At 49.8% G+C, this 16,951-nt stretch overlaps 1 protein-coding gene across 6 annotated transcripts in view; it reads right to left on the bottom strand.

Annotated features, from left to right (window-relative positions):
- Window positions 1-16,951, bottom strand: part of GATAD2A (GATA zinc finger domain containing 2A) — a 98,455-nt gene that overhangs the window by 70,026 nt on the left and 11,478 nt on the right. For 2 of the 6 annotated variants that reach the window (XM_061421433.1, XM_061421430.1), the window contains exon 2: window positions 11,623-11,682. The exons of 2 other annotated variants lie outside the window; for them this stretch is intronic. The gene's annotated coding sequence lies outside the window, so the exon portion shown is untranslated. Of the gene's footprint in view, window positions 1-11,622; window positions 11,683-14,107; window positions 14,212-16,951 lie in introns of those variants that run through there. 2 more of the 6 variants (XM_061421431.1, XM_061421429.1) reach the window with 2 other exon arrangements.

The following is a 16,951-nucleotide window of genomic DNA, read 5'->3' on the forward strand; positions in this document are numbered from 1 at the left end:
ACATAAGGCAGACCATCAAAATGGGAGTGCCTTTGTTCATTTCTGTCTAAGCTAACATTTGGAGGATAAAAATAATGCTCTCATAAAGATGCAGGATATTTCTATATTCACAAAGGTTCCCTTTTGTTTTTCTTCCTCAATGTGGTATTAATAAAATATATGTAACACTGACTGACTTAGTCATTTTTCTGGTCTTAGTCATTTGAAGTGCACAGTTTAGTGGCATTAAGTACACTCACACTGCTGTGCAGCCATCAGCACCACCCATCTCCAGAACCCCTTCACCTTGCAAAACTGAAACTCTGTCCCCATTACACACTAATCACCCATTCTTCCCTCCCTCACACCCCGTCCAGGCACCCACCATCCTACTTTCTGTTTCTATGAATCTGACTACTCTAGGCATCTCATTTAAGTAGAAATCATGCAGTACTTGTGCTTTATTGTCTGGTTTATTTCACTCAACACAACGCCTCTTCCGAGGCAGAACAACATCATTCTAACATTTTGAGGCCTGTGTACAGAACAAATCCCATGGGGCTGGTATACCCACAGCTACAAGTACAATTCTAGAAACTTGCTTCCCAGACCAGGCCCAAGTCCCCGACATGCTTCACTATCACTCAGTCCTTCCCTCCACTCCCCAAATAAACTGCACAAAAAAATACTGGCAAGGGCTTCCCTGGTGGCTCAGGAGTAAAGAATCCACCTGCCAATGTAGGAGACACGGGTTTGATCCCTGGTCTGGGAAGACCCCATATGCCATGGAGCAACTAAGCCCATGTGCCGTAACTACTCAGCCCACACTCCGCAACACGAGAAACCACCACAGTAAGAAGTTCAAGCACCACAGTTACAGAGTGGTGCCCACTTGCCACAACTAGAGAAAACTCACACACATCAACAAACAGCGTAGCCATAAAGAAAAATAATTCTTTTAAATTGCACAACTGATTAGAATGCTGCAAAGTTTCAAAAAAGAAACCACAATGGCAACACCCACCAGTGAACTGTGGCCCTGCACTGGGCTGTGCTTACTCGCTCAGTCGTGTCCGACTCTCTGCAACCCCATGGGCTGTAGCTCACCAGGTTCCTCTGTTCGTGGGATTTTCCAGGCAAGAATACTAGAGTAGGTTGCCATGCCCTCCTCCAGGGGATTTTCCCAACCCAAGGATCAAACCTAGGTCTCCTGCACTGCATGCAGATTCTTTACCATCTGAGCCACCGGGGAAGTCCTACACACAAGCCTGCAGTACACAAGCCAATTAAAAATAAACAGAGATGACATGAACACACACCGCATCTTCCTGACAACGTACCCGACAATAAAGGTACGCTCAGAGAGCGTCAGGATAGAGGGGTTTCTAAGGGAGGGTGTTTCAGGGGACTGTCCAACTGTCCACTGCCCCCAGCCCTTACAGGGTAAGTGGAGCCCAAGATGGAGAAGCAGAGCCCCCAAGGTCTTAGAGGAGGCGGGCAAGAGGGGAGCGTGGCGACACCCACTTCTGTGGCCGTCAGTGCTTCCTCCTCACAGAAGGGCCAATGCGGAGAGGAGGTGCCTCGCTGGCTGGGAAGAGTCCTGCTCCACTCGGCCAAGAAGCCAGCATCTGGGGAGCAGACAGGAAGGAAACTGCACTAGGGACATGGACACCTGGAGGAGCGGCTCCAGGAGAGAGGCACCGGGGCCCCTCCCCTACCAAGGCTTCAGGAGAGTGCCTACCTCCAGGGGTGCAGCGGTGAGACCAGAATTTTGAAATATGCTTTGCTTTGTCCTCTGCTGCAAATCGGAATTTGCCTTGGTGGTAGACTTTAGTCTACACTGATGGGCTGTGAGGTACAATGCAAACGCCATGTGAATCTCTGCCTTAAGATAAGAAGTCCAAAGAACCTGTGGGTTGTGCCCTCAGGGGGACTTTGCCTGTACCTGAAACTCACCCCAGAGTAAGCCAGGGACCCCACAAAAGGCAGGACTCTGCCACACAAAGTCCACATCCAACACTGACTGAAATGTCTTTGCTCCATTTGCCAACAGCAGAGTGCCTGCTTGGGTCGGGCTCTACGCCAGCCAGCAGGCACACACGGCACACATAGAGCCTTCACACGGGTGCACAAGCACGAGCACGTGGGCACACACACCAGCCAGCACACACTTTATCTTCCAGGCAAAGGTACACTTCGAAGCTGTCAGTTGTTGAGAGCGCAGACCACACATTCTAGAGAAACACGGTGCTAAGTGGCCCCAAGGAGCCCACAAGTCCATCTCGTCCCAATGACACAAGTCCTGCCAACATAAGCCAACCTAAGCAAGAAATCCTCCGGGAAGTCACTTCGAGTCCCAGGTCCCCAGCCCTCCCAGACCAAAAGGGGTGAAGAGGGGGGAGGAGGAGGAGTGCCAGGGAGGCAAGAGCGAGGTGTCCAGTCACCTCCCCTTTACTGGGCGCACCTTGCAGGACCCCTCTGGCCTCCTCCACGGCCCACCCCACTGCCATGCTCTGTCACCAGCCGCCTCACACAGACCTAGGTCCCAGTCACTGCAGCTCTGTCCCCAAGGCCCCAGTGACACGACTGCTGGAAGTGGGGGCTCCGCGGTCCCCCGTGGTCCAGGACTCCTTCCAGTGTTCATCAAGTTTTGGTGGCATGGGAAGGGGAGGGCCTGACTCTTCATTGACAAAGCCACCGCTGGGCACACAGATTCAAACTGCTGCAGAAAAAAAAGCCCACTGCTGACAAAGGCGGGAACATCCAGAGAACCACCTTTAGCACACTGACAAGAGATTTTGTTACTAAAGGAGTAAAGTGTTACACTAAAGTAACAGTGGCTAACAATTATTAAATTCTTTATTTGGTGCCAGGCATGGTACCAGTACTTTACATGCCTGATTTCATTTAATCCTCATAACCACAGAATGAGGTACTACCAACACTACCCGTACTCCACACAGGTACCGCTAACACTACCCACACTTCACACGGGGGGACCGCCAACGTCACCCACACGTCACACCGAACACTTGACAGGTGAGAAAACAGGCTGAGAGAAGTCATGGTGATTGGCCAGGGTTACAGGGTTAAATGGGGATCCAGACCCAGGCTCCAATCTCAACCATGACACCTTGGGGAGCAGCCTGTCTCTAACTAAGGCCATCCTAAGGCTGGATCCTTCCCAAGGTTCTGGGAGAACGTCCTAAAGCAAAGGTCAGTACAACCTCCGTTCCTCTTAATAGAGCACACTAACTTAACCCTTTCCTGAATTTCAGGAAACCTCGCTGTGCAAACCCCATTCCACGAACCATACAGCAAATTCAGGGACTTATGTGGGTCTTCACCTTCTATGAGAGGCACTAAAACCCTCGGAGGGTGCTGAAGCACAGATTTCTAAGCGCCTACCTGCCAGGGTACACACAAGCTAAGGGAAGAGGACCTGATCAACACTGCCAGCCCGGGCCGTAAATATAAATGAAGACCCTTTCGTCTTTTCCATTGTGTGAGATGTACACATACGCCAACCACACTCAGCATCCACCAAGCAGACCTGGGGCCCGAGGAGAGGACTCGTGCAGACTGAGCTGCTCTCCTTCCATCGGAAGAGCAAAGTGCTCACAGTGGGCAGGAGACAGAGCAGACACAGACCGGGGAAGGAGACAGGTCCTCTGGTCACTGACTCGGCAGTCTCCCCAGCCCACGGAGCATGGAGCCGGGGGCAGCCCGGGCCCTGAAGGGAGGGATTCCTGAGGTGGCTGGAGGCCGGGACGCATGCTGGCCCGCCCAGCTCTGTGCACGAGGCACCAGTCTGATGCCCTCAGCCTAACTCTCCTGATTCCTCACTCCCACCCTTAACCTCAAAACTGGGACCCCTGGCCATCATCAGGCAGATGCCACTCTCAGAACCAAGTCATTCTTTCCAAGGGCCAAGTCTCCAAGGCCCCCTTCCTTCCTGCGTCCACAACGCCTCCCTACTCTCAAAACCCGTACTGTCATTTGGCAGGACATCCACCTGTCTTCTTCCCTGAACTCTGCCAGAAGAGTCAGGATTTGAAAGCATTTGAGCAATGCATGAAACAGGGTAACTTTTTCAAACTAGAAAGTAGCAGCTGTTGGAAAAATTCATGTGGATGTTTCAGGGAAGTGTCTTAATCGCTCTAGGTCTGTCTGGAAAAGTGTCCAAAGCCTCAAGCTGGAAAATTCTCAGACTTTAGAAAATGCTGATTACCAACCAGCTCTTGGGGCACAGGAATCACACTGAGCCTCTTCTTGGTCCCTCTTAACTACTACAAAGCTCTTTCTCAGACGAAGTTAAGGGCCGTGTCCTCCTAATTTCAATCCACTCATCACTACTTCACTCTTGGGAACACAGCAGAACAAACTGTTCATATACGGGACCATCCCTCAGATATTTTATTCTTTTATCTGTTATTTACCACACTTTCATCTAACACAAAGCACTGCTAGTTTGGGGAGGAGGAGACACAAGGACAAATCAAGTTCCCACCCAGCCCCCAGAGAAGGGTCAAAGACACACACCCCTCAGTTCATGAGGGTCCTGGGTCCTGATGACCACACACGACCCCCCATACCTCAATCCACTATGAATCCCAGTGAAGCAGAGAGCGGCCATCCAGGCCCACAGGCTGAGCTGTCTCACAACGCCTGGCTTCTCCCAGGAAGGAGACACGATCTCAGACCACACTTCTCTAGGACCCAGCTCACCTCACCTTAGCTCAAACTCAGCACCTGAAAACTTAAGGCCCACCATCTCAGGGCCTGCGCCACCCTCCAGTCCCCACTCGGGAGCCACCACCTGGACACGCTCCTGCCCACCCTTCCTCTTTCCCAGAGCACCGCGCCCTATCTCCCCATGAAGAGTTAAGACCCCCGAGGACAGGAGCCAGCCATCTCACCCATTGCCAGAACCCAGGGGCACAGCACAGGTCAGGCAGAGAAGGGACCCCAGTTGCTGAATGAACAGATGACTTGTCCTCAGCCCCTGGTATCCAGTTAATCCCTACCCTATCTTCACGCACAGGATCTCTGGCACCTGTCCCTGCTTTTTACTCCCCATCAGGCAAATTCAAGGCAACGTCAGCTCATGCCTGCCTCTTATCAGTGGCCCTTTTACCTCACTGGCTTCCCTACCCAATTCAAGTCAGCATATTCCTCCTCACAAACCGGAGGGCTCTCCGTGCTTTTAGTATCAAGTGTCATCAGCCCTCCATTTAAGGTCATCAACGATAATCATTTTTCAAACTTATTTCCCACTAAGACTTTCCATAAACCCTGAGGTCCAGGACAGTGATTTGCCAGTGCCATCCCTCCCTGACACTCCAGTGCAGGGAACACTCCCTCCAACAGTCCAGTCCCACACAACGAACCTGCTTCACAATAGCTGTTAAGACCCCCAAGACCAAGGAAATCGTCTCTTCTCAGAATGGTGTGCATGGCAAGCACAGATCAGATGCCCCATCTTTCTCATGTCATGACATGTAACAAAAATTATATGTGCACAGTGCACTTCAGTAATATGAGGGCAACTCACTGAGGAGCTGGGCTGGGGCCACCTGGGCCTGAGGACATCTGGACATCTCTGTCACCCAGCTCAGCATCTCTCCTTAGGAAATCTCAGAGCCCGCAACTCGTGCCATGGCCTGAGTGTGTGCCCAAGTATGAGTCACCAACTCACTGTGCAGTGATGAGACGTCTGCACTGCATTTCACTCCATGGGTCACCTACTAGAGTAACTTAGGCTCTTAAATGTCAACGGGCTAACTTTTTAAAAAATAACTTAAAAAAAGAAAAAGCAGCAGCCAACAATGGTTCACAGAAGACTGGTTACAATTTAAGTTTCCTTCTCCTTTCTGCAGTAAACCAAGGCAACAAAGTGGGCATGCTCCCACCATCTTAAATTCACAGAAGGTGCGTGCAGGTCTCTCTTGTGCTCACCCGATGCAGAGCACCTTCCCCAGGGACCTTCCATTTTCGCTGCATGTCATGGCAGAGCCACCTGATTTTATCTCTGGAAAGTTAAGAGGAACCCCTTCCATCCTCCCTGAGGGGGCTGAGTGGGTATGTGATGGCACCAGCAACAGGAAAGGACAACTGTCCAATCCTGAGCCAAGATTCCCAAATCACCAACATTCCTCCTGGAACCCCTCAGCACCCCCTACCCCAATCTTCTCTCATCCAAGAACACATTCAATCCCTATAACCAGCTCACCTGTGAAACAGCTTAAAGATGACTTCAGCAGGCAGAGCAGACTCCCCCCACATATAAAGGGTAAGTGAGAAATAACCTCTCTCAAAGCTTTTCAGCAGCCAGCCTGTGCTGTTCTAGACTCACCCTTACCTGAGTGTTAAGGACTGTCCCTCCTGCCCTAGACTAGCAGAGCCTGATACAGGATCTGATGTCCAGCTTTTCTGAATCCTGAAATGGTCACTCAAAATGATTCATCTGGAGGATGCCTAAATAATGAGTGCCATCTCTTGTTTTTTAATAGATAGGGAAAAGCAGTTTAATGCTCTTAAAACTAAAAGCCATCAACCACTCAATTCCAGAACAAGAAACATAGCTACAGTCTGTTTCGTTTGCTGGCTTTTAAATGCAGCCCAGAGACTCCAGAAGCAGCCTTAATTCTTGCCTGTGTCCTGTCCCATCCTCACATTAGATACCGTGATGACCTCAAAAGACAAGGTCCTGAGGAAGGAAATTTGCCAGTGGACCTACACTACATAAATAAAGAGAAGAGAAACCTAAAACAAAACAAAAATTGTGAAACTAACCAAGCCATAAAGAAGTAAGGATAAGGCATCAGACCAGGAGGCTCCAGGAGGGAATAGAGCTCTGCCTCCTTCTCTCTTCTGCAAGGTAAAACAGGGCGGGCCACTCCCCCTCTCAGGCCTCAGTTTCCAGTTTGTAACATCAAGCCCCGCCCCACTCATCTGGAAGACTGTAAGCCGCCTGCTGGGTTCAGCAAAACAGTACACAGAAGCTAGTCCCAGGTGAATATTAAAACTTGTCTGCTGCCCAAGGACCAAAAATAGTTACATTTCTAATGCTCTTCCTGACAAACCGAAATTGACAGTAGGCTGCAATGATATTTCAATCCAGACTCGAGTCTGTTAATATCCTTAACCAAGAAAACTTCAAAAGCAGACCAGGGCATGACTACTACTGACAACTGAGACTCCCACCTTCTCCCCAGACTTTAGTATCAGGAAATGTTACTTGTGGGGTTGAAAGAGACAGAAAGCCTCAACAATAAAAACCTTAAAGGTCTGGGGAAAGAGGCAGGAGACAGATGACCAACACACAAACTGCTGGAAAGGTCAGCTAATCAAACAAGTGTCAAGGAAAACACTAACCAAACCCTCAAAATCTCCCCAGTGCACAAAAAAGAATCCCAGGGAGGGATCTGACTCCAGAATCCTCTGAAAGAATCACTTGCCATTGAAGGAATGCATTAAGCTTTTACATACACAATAATACAGGAAAGAAAAGAAGTTAAAGTGCTCTGTCAATGATAAGCAAGCCCTGAGAATATCACAGGTCTGGAGTGACTCAACCAATGCAACCAACACCTTCAAACCAAGGATTCTGTTTGCCATGCTCCTACTTTCCCCACAGCACTGAACAACTGGGGGAGAAAAAGAACTTTCCCCCATGGGCGAATAAAAGTTGCAGCAGCAAAATTTTCACAACTGGCTGGCTAGCAGTGAGAGCCTGCCCAAAACACACAAGAATACTAAATCTGTTGTCACTGCCACAAAAGCCCAACAAATGTAAACTCAAGTAAGGAAAAACTGGCCTGGAAACCTGCTCACCTCCAAGGTCCTGGTGAGAACCTTCCTCTTAGGTAAAAATGTGTTGGGTCAAGTTTAACAGCCACTGACTCAAAGGGTAATTGCATAGAATAACTGGAATTGGAGGAAATGTTATATTGGGATTATATGCAGAGTTAAGACTACAAGGCGTTTTTTAATTCCCTTCTGGGCAACCTGACTGACCTTTTTAGGTGAGATCTCCTTACAATGAGTTCAGAAGACCTCCAAATTGTTAGGCTGTGGTAGAATTTTGTTATAAAGAAAATCTAGCTCCTCCATCTGAGTGTTTCATTGTGCTTGATAACTGAGACGTAAAACTGGGGGGGATATTCCTGTAATTGTCCTCTGGGCAGAGGAGGATTTTGGTTTTTGGCTTGTTTTTGGATCTTAGTTCCCCAACCAGTGATGGAACCTACGCTCCCTGCATTGGAGGGCCAGGAGTCCTAACCACTGGACCACCAGGGAATTCCCTCAGGGGAGGAGTTTGATCTCAGAAGTAAATGGAGGGCTAAGAGTTAGGATATCCCTAACTACTTTTTCAAACATTTCTCAGTTGTCCTTGCAACCATCCCATGAGGTTAAAAACACAGTGCCCATCTACAGGTGGGGAAGCTGAGGCCAGGTGGCCAGGCAACCTGCCCACAGCTGAAAAATGGTAAATTGTTGTCAGATCTTCAGATTCCCAAGCAGCCTAAGTGCAGAAGACAGACAGGGTTCAGGCCCAAACTCTCCCATTAGTCACTGCAAGCACCATCAAGCAACCCATTTCCAATCCCTGGCCAAAGGGAACTCGATGATAAGGCCAGACGTACAGAAGCCCCTCTTGGTTCTCAACGGCAGGACCCCATGAGGATCTGCCTGGTGAACATCTTACAAATGGAAGAGCAGCCCCCTGAAAATCAAAATGTGAGGTTCAGAAAGCCCAGGGTCAGGAAGAGGGGCTGTGTCCCCTTTGCCCCGATGAGACATCACCAACCCAGGCGTCTGTACTGCCAGGGAGGCACCAAAGCTGACGGAAGAAACATTCAGTCTGAGATTAGAAAAGCTGGGGCCCAGTCCCAGATGTAGAAAACCCAGCAAAAGGTGACCCTGGCAAGCATCACCCTCTGTAGGGGCTTCACCTTCTTCCATCTCAAACGTGCAGACAGCGACATCCGTTCCACAAGCATGGCGGTGCTCCACACGTGAGAAGCAGCGCAATGAGCTTTTAAGCTCTGCCTCATCTATTGCAGCCACAAGAGCACACTCAGTGGCCCTGAGAGTGTGAGCAGGTACACACTAGGTGCTAAACTATGCCCCTTTGCATTTATTATCTCACTTCCAACTCAGTCATCATGGGAGACAATACTTCCTCCTTTTCAGAAATGAAACACGGGGAACTTTCCTGGCGGCCCAGTGGCTAAGATTCTGAACGCAGGGGCCCCGGGGTCGATCCCTGGTCAGGAAACTAAGAGTTCCCACGCCACAACGAACACCTGGCACAGCCAAATAAAGTAATTAAAACAAATATATTTAAGAGAAGAAGAAATGGGAAACAGAGGATGAGGCTCACCAAGGTCAAGTCACTACGAAGAGGCTGGGTGGAGCCCACACCCAACCTAAGGCAGAGCCAGGGTTGGCCCAGGACACCTCTAAAAGGACCTGCTGCCCGGGAACCCTGCCCCCCCCCCCCCCCCCCCCCCACACCAGGAGGAGCTGGATGAGCATGTAATCCAGCAGTACTAGAGAGCGCTCAAAGGCATTACCTCGTTTAGGATGAATTAGGTTTGAAGGTTCAAATCAAAAGACCTGGCCATCAAGGCAGGTCAAGTAGTGTCAAGTGTAGAGATGGAGACACAGGAAGAATGGCTGAAGGATTCTTCAGCCTCAAGTGAAGACTTTCTTTCCAATCCCATGCTGCCTCCGACTCCGCCTCTGCCCTCTACCCCACCCCCAGCTATGGCTGGACCTGAGGCCAAACAGCCTCAAAGTTTACAACCTCATCAAACCTTCCCTCTAAACTCCTGCCTCAATTTTGTTGAGAGCCCCCTTGCAGGTACAGCCCACCCCAGCCAGCACATTCTACCTCAGATTTCCTCGGACACATATCAAATCTTCAGTCCTTTCACATAAGGAATCCAAGAACTGGGGATCAGGACAGGAAAGCAAGATCCCTGTCAAACTCACCTGTGAAACAGGTACCCCTGTGAAGACTGAGAGCGAGAAAGTGGATGCAGTGCACTGAAGCTGCAAAGACCCTTTCTCACATACCCTGGAGTGTTCCAGAGGATTCCCAGTCACTTCCTAAGGCGACCTGCAGGTTTTCAATTACAGTAAGTTTCTTTGTCTTCTAAAAGACTAACCTACATTTTCATCAGACAAAAAAAGAGGTCACAAATACAGCCTAGAAAGCAAGGGGAGGGGCAAGAAGCCTGTGGTCTGACACTCCTCTTGACTAAAAAGTCCTGCATCACGTTTGCCAAAACCCACAGGTATGCAAGATGGTCCCCAGCTGCTACTCATTTCCAGTAACAGTCTCACCACCTTCCACCTCACTGCCACCTCTTCAGGTCCCCTGCCTTTCACCTCCACCTTCTTTACACACCACCTTCCTAATTCAAGACAAAGATGTAGCTTTGCACAGTTGGCACATGAAGTAAGTTTCATTAGCTGAACAAATAGCAATCTGAAGCCAGACTGACTAACTCACCTCCTAAAACAGTTCATATAACTCAAGAGCATCCATTCTAACAACCAACCACATTTAGCTGGCAGCACAGTTCTGTAAGCCTCAAACTATGACACTGCCAACTCGTTCTTCTGGTTCTGCGGCACTTCCCAACCCGACAACTATTATAAGGAAATCCCAACGATGCTCTATTACCCCAGGACGACGGCTCATGAAGACCTCACCTACTCCCCTGTTTCATAACCTTCCTGGTTTTCTACAATGAGCATAAATTATCTCAATTATTGGGGGGGAAAAAAATAAGCCCAGGGAAAACAGTCTTGTCCATTCCATTTGATGGCACAGGAACACCCCAAGTCCAAACAGGTAGTTATCAAGACAAGTGTTTGAGTTGCCCATGCCTTCAGAGGTTAACACACTCACACTGACAGTCCTTAACTGGATTCAGTAGTAAGAGTATTACACTTTTGCGTCTTGGAAACTGACACATTCAGGACTCTGCTGGTCATTTTTTATTTTCTCCCAACAGAACACCAGAAAATGCCAACATTTCAGAAACAGCTTCACTACTCTCCCACTCGTGTCCTTCAGGTGCATCTTCTAGTCCTCTGCGATCTCAGGCCCAAGGAAGTCTAGCTGGGAGCTTCAATGCACCCTCATCACACTGGCCCTTGCCTTGCCCTCTTCAGCTGGGTCCCGATGCTCTTATGGCAAATTCCGGACCCCCTCAGCCCTGGAACCTGCCCTTTTGTCTCTCTCTGCCCCAACCACACTGATCTTCCTTCAATCCCAAACACTCTCTCTGCCAGAAATGCTCTCCCTTTTCCACTTATTTAGCTCCTACATGTCCCCTGATGCCAGATGAAGGAAGGAGGCCCCCTCGAGTCCTGCTTACCAGTTCACAGCATCCTTCTATCCTTGGCCCGTGTTAAGTTTCCCAAGTTTATGAGATTTGTTACAATTGCTCTCCCATTAATCTCACAGTAAACTCCACTGAGCAGGGAGAGATTCCTAGCACAGTGTCGGAGGCACAGTATGCACTCTGATATTTATTGAATAAATCAACAGAGAAATCACTACTTGCAATGCCACAAAGTCACAAAATAAGTGATGCAAAACAAGTGAGAAAAACTACTTACAAGAGTTGAGAACTGGAATCTTTTAAATGCTTTATCATTCAATACTTAAAAGTCTTCTTTCTTAAAAAAAAAAAAAAAAGTAAAATACAGACACCAAAAAGTTTAAAACAAAAAACTACTGCTAATCCTAACCCAAAGATTTTGTTGACATCTTGCTACAAATCCTTCCAGGATTTTTTTCTATCAAAAGCAGCATTATTTCTTTCCTCTCTATCAAAATATAAGATTGTAGGATCTGCCAAATGATACTGCATTAATAGAGATGACTTGACATTTAAAAAAAAAATGATGTCATCTGAATGGAAATAACAATGCATCCAAATCATTAATACATTAATCCCATTCTCTACACCACATCCAAGATGACAGGCAATCCTCTGCAAAAACCAGCTTCAGAATTTTAGGGGCAGCAGAGGGGATGAAAGCTGAAGGGTGGGGGAGTTAGCGAGGAGAGGGTCTAGCAGATCACTCTCAAAATCCCCAATCTAAACCGCTTCCTCCAAAAAAGGGCCAACTTTTCTGAGTTATAGGCTACAGAAGCGAAGCAATGGGGTGACTCTGTGGCTTGGTTCTTAAAAGCCACCTGGTAACTCTGCTCTCCAAGGACAAAGCAGGGCTAGAAACAGAGTTACCAGATCATCCCCCAACTCCAAGCAGAGGTGCACTGGAGCTTGGACAAGTACATGGCTTTGTGTTGTGGGAGCTCCCAGAAAATCCTCATACACAGCTTGCAAACCGGAGCATTCCTGGGCTCTGGTGCCCCACAGGGCAGGCGCAGGCCCAGCTCTACCTCTCTACTACTCAGCAGTCTTGGGCAAGCAGCCTGGCCTCCTGAAGTCCTGGCCTCCAGTTATCTCACCTGTAAAATGAAGACTATACTCTCCCTTCCCAAATCCGATTATTAGTGACACTGAAATAATATGTCTGTGAACTGAGCTTAGCATACAGTGGGCACTCAAATCGGGGCCAGTTTGATCTTTCCTCCACAGTTTGCTGTCAGGTCTAACAAGCTACCACCACTCTGATGCCAGCGAACATTTCACGCAAGATTGAAGGCAGGAGGAGAAGGGGACGACAGAGGATAAGATGGTTCAATGGCCTCACCAACTTAGTGGCCATGAATTTGAGCAAGCTCCAGGAGTTGGTGATGGACAGAGAAGCCTGGCGTGTTGCAGTCCACGGGGTCGGAAAGAGTTGGACATCACTGAGTGAGTGAATTGAACTGAACTTAAAAGAAAACTTGTAACCACTATCAGAAGAAAAAGAATATCAACAGGACAGTAAGTCCAAGACTGAAGGAACTGCACAGAAGGCTGTCTGTCCGGCAGTTTCTCTGTGCTACCACAGCCAGAAGGTGTCACTGTGTGACATGGACACACAAGAACCACAGACTTAACCAGTACTGTGTACTCCGAGAAAACTGAAAGAAGTAAAAGGGTAAGGAAGAGAGAAAAATTAAAGGCTCAAGTGACTCACTCGGACTTTGATCTAAAGAATCCAAAGCTCTAAAGATAAGGATGAACCACACACGTAAAAACGTAGAGTCAAATACACAAAATTAAGCAGTCCCTGCAAAATTCCCAGGGCAAGGGAGAAACGTGCACGCAGGTTTCCCAAGCCATTCAGTGCCTAAGGGAGGGGTCCCCATTCATTTCTGGGTCCCAGTGTTTACACACACACCAAGTGTCAGTCACGCTCTAGGCTAGGGCCCTGCCCATAAGCCTTTCCTTGTTGAAGTGATCAATTCCGATTCTTGGCAATAATCCCTTTAAAAGGCCAGCTGCTGCTGTCTAGTCACTGATGCCAACCCTTTCCAGGTGGGAAAAAAGAAATCAATACAGCCAACGCCTAGATGGAGAGGCAAATTTAAAGTATAAGGCCCTGAGAAAGGCCGGAACCCAGAGAGGGGGAAGGGTCCCGTGGCTCCCCGGGGTCAGGCAGGAAGGGCGCGAGCCGGGGGGAGGGCCAGCCCTGCAGGCGTGGGCGCGCGGGGACTCTTATTCTGACACGGGATCCGCAGCCGCCGTCGCCGTCGCCGCGGGGTTCAGCGCCGCGGCCCGGCCTGCCCGCGACCCTCGTCTCCCGCCCGGGACCCCCGCCCCGCGCGCCCACGTGCCACTGCCCCCATGCCCGTCCCGGACGCTCGGAAGCTGCACCTAGCCCCGACTCTGACCCCCAGAGAAAGCGCAAGAGGAAGAGGGGCGACGCCGCGACTTTCTGGGACCCCCGCCCGGCCCGGCCCCCACGTGCCCGGGCAGCGTCGGAGCGCGGAACTTTCCAGGGCAGCGCGAGGAGGACGCTCCCGGAATACAAGGAGTAGAACTCGCTCGCTCTCACTTTTCCACGCTCGCATCGGGGTCCCTCACAGCCCCCAGACCTTCCGACCCTGCCCACTCCACACCGCCCCTGCCGCTCCAGTCTCCCTCACGCGACCCCGGCCCTGACCCCAGCCCCCGCCCCCCGCCAAGTTTGGTCCGGAACTTACCGGGCCGCGGGCCGGCCGGGCCCTAGGACAGTGTGCGGATTCAAGGGGCCGCGGGGCCGGGGTCAGGGTCGCCTGCGGGGCCGGGCGGCCGAGGGGCTGGGGGCGCTTGGCCGCGCGCGCTCGCTCCGCCTGTGGGGCCGCCCGGGCCCGCGGCGCTCGCTCCGCCGGTCCGCCCGCCCGCCCGCGCCGCCGGCCAGATAATGCGCCCCTCGGCCGCACACATGGAGCCCGGCGCCGGCGTCACCGCCCGGGACATGCGCACCAGGTCAGCGCGCCCGGCCCGCGGCCCCCAAAACACCGGGGAGCTCTTAAAGGCGACGCCGCCCGCCCGCGCCCGGCTGGGCGGGGCTAGACGGTTTGTGGGCGGGGCCTGGTATTGGTGGGCGGGGTCAGTTGACCGGCACCGCCCCGGAAGCACCGCCCCTCCCGACCGCCCTCCACGGGACGCCCTGCCCCGTGCGCCGGTTTCCCACGAGGGCTCGGGCGGGCTCCTGTAGCAGCGCCGAAGGGTCGTCGCCAGCTCACCCGCGCGGCACAGCCGAGCGGGCCGCGCCCAGGGCTGACTCACGGCGCGCTCACTGCTGATCTCGCTCCAACTGGGCTGCGAGACATCCAGCAACTGCTTCTGAAAACCGAGGTTCGAATGCCACCCCCGCGGGGTCGACACACAGAAGTTCCCCTCCAGGGGATCGGCAAAACCATAATTCCTCCAGCTCAGTAAAGAGAGTTGTACAAAGTAAGCGCCAGACCCACCCACTTAAAAACACTTAAGAGATGACTGCTTTCCTTCTCCAGTTACCTCCCAATCTGCCCCGTGCCTCTAGGAGAAGGTGAAACCTCCCAAGAAAGCAAATCTGCGCCCTTCCCTCTGCAGTGACGTGGAGGAAACACGGTAAACAGTCTAACCCGAGAGGATGGGCTTTGGAGATATCCAACTACATAAAGCAAAATACAATTTTAATAGGGAAAATAAAATATCTTGTATTCCAAGAAGCTCTCAATATCAAGGTTAGGTTCTGAAGAATCCCCAAAAAGGCCCTTCCCAAGTTCTTTTTATGAAAGTCAAGTCGCTCAGTCGTATCGACTCTGCGATCCCGTGGACTGTAAGTCTACCAGGTTTCTCTGTCCATGGGATTCTCCAGGCAAGAATACTGGAGTGGGTTGCCATTTCCTTCTCCAGGGGATCTTCCCAACCCAGGGATCGAACCCAGGTCTCCTGCATTACAGGCAGACACTTTACCCTCTGAGCCACCAGGGAAGCCCAGGGAAGCTCTTTTTATGGCATTTATACAAATAATTCAGGATGAGACACCTAGTTAACACATCCTGATACATATTCATCAAGTGAAACAAAGTTTCACCAAACATACCTTTACCACTTGAAATGTACTGATATTTTTCTACTTCATTTTTTTAAAGAGAATCAATATAATTCTGACCCACAACTGGTCTTGACCCCAAACTTGAAAAACAATGTAGAGTAAGTTTTACAAATAAAAAGTTTTCTGCCATGTTTCACACCCCCCCCCCACCTCAATAAGAAGTTCAAAAAAGCCCATTTTAATTGTGAGTTCCATACCTAACTGGCAACTTTTTGTTGCTGATTCCACCCCCTGCTGCTAAGTCACCTCAGTCCTGTCAGACTCTGTGCTACCCCAGAGACAGCAGCCCACCAGGCTCCCCCGTCCCCCAACCCACCCAAAAAATCTTCCAAGGGCTTAAAGCCAATATCTGGTACAATCTCTCCAGGGCCAAAAGAGAAGCATTCCTCAAACTAAAAATGATACAAAATACAAGTTGTTGGCCCCCAGACACCTTGCCTGACCCAGTTTTGTCAACAATTCGCTTTGCTACAAAGAAATTTAAATGTTCAAATTCAAAAACCAAACAAAAACATTTTATTCTCAAACAGGTAACTGGGTAGAGGAATGCAGAAAAATCCCTGATCCCAGAGGCAAAGGTAAAGCAAATATGATCTTCACTCTAATTTGGCAGCTCTGTATTTTGAGAACTGCTTTACTCAACAATTAATCAGGTGATGTATATTAAAGCAATACAAGCAAAATATTACCTCACTGCTCCTCAACTGGGTCGTGATTAATCCTACTTAATTAAATACAGACACAGCAAAGTGTGGTCAGGTGGGAGATCCAAGACTTGAGCCTGACATAGGGATCCCAGAATCTGAGCTGGCAAACCCTGTGTCAATCACCCAGGTGACAACCATCCTGTTTTAAAGAGGAAGGCATCAGCTGTGACGCAGTAATGACACGGCCCCATGGACTGAGATGCGAATTAGTGACAGGTGGTCCTCCAAAGAATAGTGCCAACTTCTCTGGCTGGCAAAGGGTGATAGGAAGAGAGGACCAAGTGTGTAGATGGAAAAAGTGATGGTGAATCCAGACCTGTTTGGAGTCCCAGATGCTCAGGTGGGTGAATGCTGATGCTGCTTGGCTTTGAGGCCTTGTGCCATAGTACTGGACTAAACAGCAAACAGTTCAGCTGGTGATTAAGAAATATGCTGCAATCACCTGCAGATGCCATTCTAAAACTGAAAACACTAAGAGACAAGTAGGGCTAGAACTATGTTTCTCTTGAAGTTTTTTCCCTCTGCCCTAAGAACAGGCAGTCACTTAATACTTATAGATGCCAGTTAACATAAAAACACTTCTGTTATTAGGTTAAACAAAATTTTCTGCCAAATTCACTTCATATCGTTCAGATCCTTGCTAATAATAGCCAACCCTCCTTCCACCCTAACCACTGAAGAAATATTCTAATTATCGCTCTAATGTACTATTAGATAAACTTCCAAACACTATCTGAGCTAAATTCCTGTACAAC

The sequence above is a fragment of the Bos javanicus genome, chromosome 7 (assembly GCF_032452875.1).
Source record: "Bos javanicus breed banteng chromosome 7, ARS-OSU_banteng_1.0, whole genome shotgun sequence".
Lineage (NCBI taxonomy): Eukaryota > Metazoa > Chordata > Mammalia > Artiodactyla > Bovidae > Bos > Bos javanicus.